This window comes from Somniosus microcephalus, chromosome 4 (assembly GCF_052327205.1).
Source record: "Somniosus microcephalus isolate GS21.2 chromosome 4, FLI_Smic_1.0, whole genome shotgun sequence".
NCBI lineage: Eukaryota > Metazoa > Chordata > Chondrichthyes > Squaliformes > Somniosidae > Somniosus > Somniosus microcephalus.
In genome coordinates, this window is record NC_140990.1 from 140,394,633 (window position 1) to 140,401,885 (window position 7,253).

At 45.8% G+C, this 7,253-nt stretch overlaps 1 pseudogene; it reads right to left on the minus strand.

Moving 5' to 3' along the window:
* Positions 1-441: 441 nt before the first annotated feature.
* Positions 442-5,055, minus strand: LOC147119848 (uncharacterized; annotated as a pseudogene).
* Positions 5,056-7,253: the final 2,198 nt, after the last annotated feature.

Below are 7,253 nucleotides of genomic sequence, written 5' to 3' on the forward strand. Positions count from 1 at the left end.
AATAGTGCACGGTATGTTAGATCCAGGAGATTATATCCAGGACACCATCACAATCAGCAAAGACAATGACAAAGATCAGAACATTTCAAAGGCTGTCACATGCAGTACCTGCGGAGGAGTTGGACTAACCGGATCCAAGAAATGTTAAACCATGCACACAATAACTGATTTCAAATCTGAAGCAAGAGAGCTCTTTCAAGGGTTGGTTGAAAGGAATTTCAGATGACTGTAAAGTGAGAAACTGTAATTTAGTCTATGACACCCACAAGCCATGAAGTCAAACGGAACCAGCTTGGGGTTAGATGTGGCAAAAGGTGAACTAGGTGAGAAGTGATATAATCAAGAGTAAGAAAAGCACAAAAATGGAACCGTCGGTAACAGAACATCAATTAGTCTCTTCTTATCATGGAGAAATCAAATATTCAATACACTGTGTTTGAAACAAAGCTGCTTTATTCAATATTGATACAGAATATTAATCTCCAGCCCAGGTATAGGGGTTATTAAGATCAGCAAAAACACACCCTGTGTACTAGAGGCGGAAGTAGTACCATATTAGATAGGAGCAGACTAAGAAAGACTGAAAAATTCAAAAATGTGTTTAGAATGTATGTACGTAAACGTACAAAGTGTGGTGAATAAGGTTGGTGAGCTACAAGCACAATTAGCCATGCAGCAATATGATGTTGTGGCAATAACGGAAACATGGCTTAAAAACGGTGAGGACTGGGCACTTAATATTCAAGGGTACAAGGTGTTCAGAAAGGATAGAGAAGGAAAAAAGGGAGGTGGGGTGGCAGTGCTGATTAAGGAAGACATTGTAGTGTTGGAAAGGGAGGATGTTCTTGAGGGGACTGGGACAGAATCCATTTGGTTAGAGTTGAGGAGCAAAAAGGGTATGATCACGCTATTGGGGGTATTCTATAGGCCTCCAAATAGTGAGAGGGAGGTAGAGAGTAAATCTTCAGGGAAATCACAGAGAGATGCAAGAGCTAAAGAGTGGTGATATTGGGGGACTTTAATTACCCAAATATCAATTGGGATAATGCCAGGGTAAAGGCAAAGGAGGGGGAGGAATTTCTGAAATGTGTTCAGGAGAATTTCCTTGAACAGTATGTTCTTGGCCCAACTAGGAAGGAGACATTGCTGGATCTGGTGCTGGGGAATGAGGTGGGCCAGGTCGACCAAGTGTCTGTGATAGAACACTTGGGTACAAGTGATCATCGTATCATAAGATTTAAATTAGCAATGGAGAGGAGCAAGGAACAATCTAGAGTGGAACTTCTAAACTGGAATAGGGCTAGCTTCAATGGGATGCGAAAGGATCTAGCCAGGGTCAAATGGAACCAAAGACTGACAGGAAAAACTGAAATGGAACAATGGGTGATCTTTAATGAGGAGATGTTCCGAGTACAATTTCAAAATGCACATCATTATAAAATATATTTCCTGATTCAATTACTTCTAGTCCATATAATCAATTTTAATTTCACAAACAAATTATGCCCAGACTATGTGATTTTACAAAGAAGACAAAAGTAACAATTGCGTTTGGATTAGAGTCATTTACCTTCTCCTTCAAGCAATGTGTCTTGGAAAATAGGATTACACAGGATATACGGCAGAGAAACACACCATTCGGCCCAACCAGTCCATGCCGGCGTTTATGCTCCACTCGAGCCTCCTCCCGTCTTTCCTCATCTAACTCGATCAGCATAACCCTCTATTCCCTTCTCCCTCATATGCTTGTCTAGCCTCCCCTTAAATGCATCTATACTATTCGCTTCAACCACTCCCTGTGGTAGCGAGTTCCACATTCTCACCACTCTCTGGGTAAAGAAGTTTCTCCTGAATTCCCTATTTGATTTCTTGGTGACTATCTTATATTGATGGCCTCTAGTTATGCTCTTCCCCACAAGTGGAAACACTCTCTCTGTATCTACTCTATCAAAACCTTTCATAATTTTAAAGACCTCTATTAGATCACCACTCAGCCTTCTTTTTTCAAGAGAAAGGAGACCCAGCCTGTCCATCCTTTCCTGACAGGTTTACCCTCTCATTTCTGGTATCATCCTTGTAAATCTTCTCTGCACCCTCTCCAGTGCCTCTATATTCTTTTTATAATATGGTGACCAGAATTGTACGCAGTGCTCCAAGTGTGGTCTAACCAAGGTTCGATACAAGTTTAGCATAACTTCACTACTTTTCCATTCTATAACAATTCAATTCTATAACAATCAATCCCAATAATTTAACCCAATAGGTTAAAGTCTAAGTCCAATTTTGTCAGCACGCTGTGACATTCGATGTCTGCAGATAACAGGAGATAAATTCTTAAAACTGCTGGATCTCTTGCTCTGCCATCAACCTCTTATCAAACTGGAGCTGGCATTGCCTAATATGGTCGTCTCTGGCTACTGCACAGTCCAGAGACACAAGTCTGCATTTTCTTCAACACACATCAACAACGTTAGAAGCAGTAAAAACACTGTGGCCTTCCTGGGGCAGCACAAACCACTAGTCTCCAGACTTTTCTTATCCCAACATCATATTTCTGATCGAAACATTCTATGATGAAAATATCCAAGGCCAGTTGGTTGCAAACACCAGCTGTTGCTCAGTGAAATCTCTCTCTCTCTCTCTGATTATACCAACCACATTTTCCCCGATATCGAATGAACTAAACATGAACACCTTTCAGAAGCTGAATTAACTGAGGTCCATATGCCAACACCCCTCTCACCTTCCATTCACTTCAATTGAAAGGAAACCGACAGATTGGACCAGTCAGGATTTGAAAGATATTTACAACAGATTCTAGATGTTCTTAGAGTTGGGATCTTTCTCGACTCTGTCCACTCGAGGAGTTCGATAACAGACTTTCTCCTGTGAATATAGAGCTGGGGTATTGGCCCGTGATGTGCTCACTTGTTCATCTTGTTGACTCTAAACCTTTGCCAATTATTTGATGTGATCTGTTTATTTGCATGTATTCTTTTAAATACACTTGCTGAGTGGATTCAAATTTAAATTGAAAGCAGGTTTGCAGGCCTGATGCTCTATTCACACATTGAAGGTGAGAGAGATGCTGTGGGACACACGCTAAGTCCAGTAGCTGAAAGTTATTAACAGTCTGGGTTTTGTGTTTAGTGATCCCGGGCGTGTTACCGAGACCTTCCTCGGATACCAAGGCTAGGAGAGGCACTCTGGAAGGTATGGGGAACTGGGACTTGTCAATGAGAGTAACCAAAGATACGAGAACTGAAATAATCTCGAGTTAGAAAGGAGAAAAGGCCCAAAAATGGAGCAGTCAGTAACAGGACATCAATTAGTCTCCTCTTATTTTGGAGACATCAAATATCGACACACTGTGTTATTTGAAATATGAAAATATTAAACTCCAGCCCAGTTATAGGGGTTATTAACAACAGCAGAAATAAACCCCAACTGTCAGAATTAGGACGATTCAGTCAGGATGTGATTAACAGCAGCAATAACAGCAGAATCCAACCCCTGCAGTCACTTGTGAACTTGCTGGTGTCTCAGCTGACTGGTTGAAGTCGTGAATCCTCTCCCACACTCAGAGCAGATGAATGGCCTCTCCCCAGTGTGAACTCGCTGATGAGTTAGAAGATTGGATGACTGAGTGAATCCCTTTCCACACTGAGAGCAGGTGAACGGCCTCTCCCCAGTGTGTACTCGCTGGTGAGTTAGAAGGTGGGATGAACATGTGAATTCCTTCCCGCACTCAGAGCAGGTGAACGGCCTCTCCCCAGTGTGAACTCGCTGGTGTGTCAGTAGGTGGGATGACTGAGTGAATCTCTTCCCACAGACAGAGCATGTGAACTGGCTCTCCCCAGTATGAACTCGCTGGTGTCTCAGCAGGTGGGATGACCGAGTGAATTCATTTCCACACACGGAGCAGGTGAACGGTCACTCTCCAGTGTGGACTCTCTGGTGTTTCAGCAGGCTGGATGAAAGAGTGAATCCCTTCCCACACTCAGAGCAGGTAAACGGCCTCTCCCCAGTGTGAACGCGCTGGTGAGTTAGAAGGTTGGATGAAAAAGTGAATCCCTTCCCACACTGAGGGCAGGTGAACGGCCTCTCCCCAGTGTGAACTCGCTGGTGTTTCAGCAGGCTGGATGAATCAATGAATCTCTTCTCACACATGGAGCAGGTGAATGGCCTCTCCCCAGTGTGAGTCCGTTGGTGTGCCAGGAGGCTGGATGACTGAGTGAATCCCTTCCCACACTCGTAGCAGGTGAACGGCCTCTCCCCGGTGTGAACTCGCTGGTGTCTCAGATGGTGGGATGAATTATTGAATCCCTTCCCACACACGGAGCAGGTGAACGGCCTCTCCCCAGTGTGAATACGCTGGTGTGTCAGCAGGCTGGATGACAGAGTGAATCCCTTCCCACACTCAGTGCAGGTGAATGGTCTCTCCCCGGTGTGCACTCGCTGGTGAGTTAGAAGGTTGGATGAACAAGTGAATTCCTTCCCACACTCAGAGCAGGTAAACGTCCTCTCCCCAGTGTGAACTCGCTGGTGTTTAGTGAGGTGAGATGAACACTTGAACCTCATCCTACAGAGAGGGCAACTGAAGCGTCTCTTCCCGGTGTGACTGCGTTGATGAATTTCGAGCTCAGATGGGGAACTGAATCCCTTCCCACAGTCCCCACATTTCCACAGTTTCTCCGTGGTGTGGGTGTCCTTGTGTCTCTCCAGGTTGGATGATCAGTTGAAGCCTCGTCACACACAGAACACGTGCATGGTTTCTCCCCGCTGTGAATGGTGCGATGTTTTTCAGGCTGTGTAACTGGTTAAAGCTGTTTCCACTGTCAGTGCACTGTAACACTCTCACTCGGGTGTGTGTGTCTCGGTGCTTTTCCAGTCACACTGATGTTTGAAATCTTTTCTCACAGACAGAACAGACAAACATTTCTCTTTCCACATTCAAAGGCCGATGATGTTCAGGTCCTGATGAATCGAGTGACTCTGTCAGATCTTGATGTGATGTTTGGTTTGAGTTTCCCATCTTCAAATCCTCCCCTTCTAACACCCTGTAAAAGGAGTTTACAAAAGTCATCACTGTAAGTACTGGATAGAAATTCAGCACAGTCAATTCTAATTTGTATGGAACATCCTTTCCTCTCTTGTTCCCTCAAAGCTGTAAATCCCCTTCCCACACATTGTACCTCTTCCCTGTGCTAAATCCAAAACTATCGCACATCTGAAGACAGTTTGTCTTCTGCTCCCAGTTTTCTCCCCCAACTCTGGCAGGTTTCAGTTCTACACTCACTGGTTCCCCTCCCTCCCTCCGGTTAACAAAATTGAGGCGCATGGAATAGGTGGGTCAGTGGTAGCTTGGATAAGGAATTGGCTTAAGGGCAGAAAACGGCGAGTTGTGGTAAATGGCTGTTTTTCAGACTGGAGGATGGTCGACAGTGGTGTTCCCCAAGGGTCTGTGCTGGAGCCACTGCTTTTTTTGATATATATAAATGACCTTGATATTGGAATACAGAGTAGAATTTCTAAATTTGCCGATGACACCAAACTTGGGGGTGTGGCAAACAGTGAGGATGATACCAATCGACTGCAACAGGACATAGAAAGGCTAGCAGAATGGGCAGACAAGTGGCAGATGGAATTTAATACAGAGAAGTGTGAGGTGATGCATTTTGGTGGAAGGAACAGGAAGAGACAATATACACTTAATGGCACAGTTTTAAAGAGTGTGCAGGGACAGAGGGGCATGGGAGTTAATGTGCATAGGTCCCTGAAGGTGGCAGGACATATTGAGAGACTGCTTAACAAAGCATATGGGATCTTGGGTTTCATAAATAGAGATATTGAGTACAAAAGTAGAGAAGTTATACGGAATCTTTATCTGTATAAAGCGCTGGTTAGGCCACAACTGGAGTATTGTGTCCAGTTCTGCTCACCACACTTTAGGAAGGATGTGAAGGCCCTTGAGAGGGTGCAGAGGAGATTTACCAGAATGGCTCTGGGGAAGGGGGATCTTAGCTACGAAGATAGGTTGGAGAAGCTGGATTTGTTTTCATTAGAGCAAAGGAAATTGAGGGGTGATTTGATAGAGGTGTACAAGATTATGATGGGTTTGGATAGGCTAGACGGGGAAAGGCTGTTCCTACTAGATGATGGTACAAGGACTAGGGGACACAGATTTAAGGTTTTGGGCAAGAGATTCAGGGGGGATGTGAGGAAAAACTTTTTTACGCAGCGAGTGGTGATGACCTGGAATTCGCTGCCGATGGAAGTGGTGGAAACGGAGACACTCAATGTTTTCAAGGGGAGACTGGATAGGCACTTGAGGGAAATAAACTTGCAGGGCTACGGGGATAGAGCGGGGGAATGGGACTGACTGAATTGCTGTACAGAGAGCCAGCACGGACTCGATGGGCCAAATGGCCTCCTTCTGTGTCGTTATGACTCCTCCCCTGAAGGTGCTGACTCTGGCTGGGTTCACTTCTACACTCACTGGTTCCCCTCCCTCTCCTCCCCTGAAGGTGCTGGCTCTGGCTGGGTTCAGTTCTACACTCACTGGTTCCCCTCCCTCTCCTCCCCTGAAGGTGCTGACTCTGGCTGGGTTCAGTTCTCCACTAACTGGTTCCCCTCCCTCTCCTCCCCTGAAGGTGCTGACTCTGGCTGGGTTCAGTTCTGCACTCAGTGGGACCCTGAAGCCTCGCCCACGAAAGGTTACTTTACAAAGATGGCCGCGCTCGCTGAAGCAAAATTGCGACACACAAATCTTCAGCTTTCCTTTATAAATATGGCCACCGTTAACCTGGGCCTTTTACCGAGAAAAAGCCTCGGAGCTGGAAACACGGAACCTGTAGGTTCTCATTCAGGGCTTGCGGCCTACACGAGATGTTTATGAAACCTACCCACCGAATGCGTTACCGCCCTGCGCCCCGCTGATTCGTAAGCGGCACAAAACCGAGATCCCCACGCTCTGTCCGTTTCCACCACTCGACTGGCTCTGATCACAGAGACATTGCTCATGCTCCAAATGCAAGCGAGCACTGCGTCTGCGCACTGGACTCCTCCAGTGTGAATAGGGCACATTCTCCCCGCGGTGCATGCTGGGAAGCAGCCCCGCCATTGAACGCCCCATTCGTGAATGGTGAATCAGTTTCTGTGATCACATTGAGAGAAAATTCATCAATTATTCCGGGCGTTCTGCCATGGTTCAGGCCTGGATGTGATTAATAACAGAATCCAAACCCCTGCAG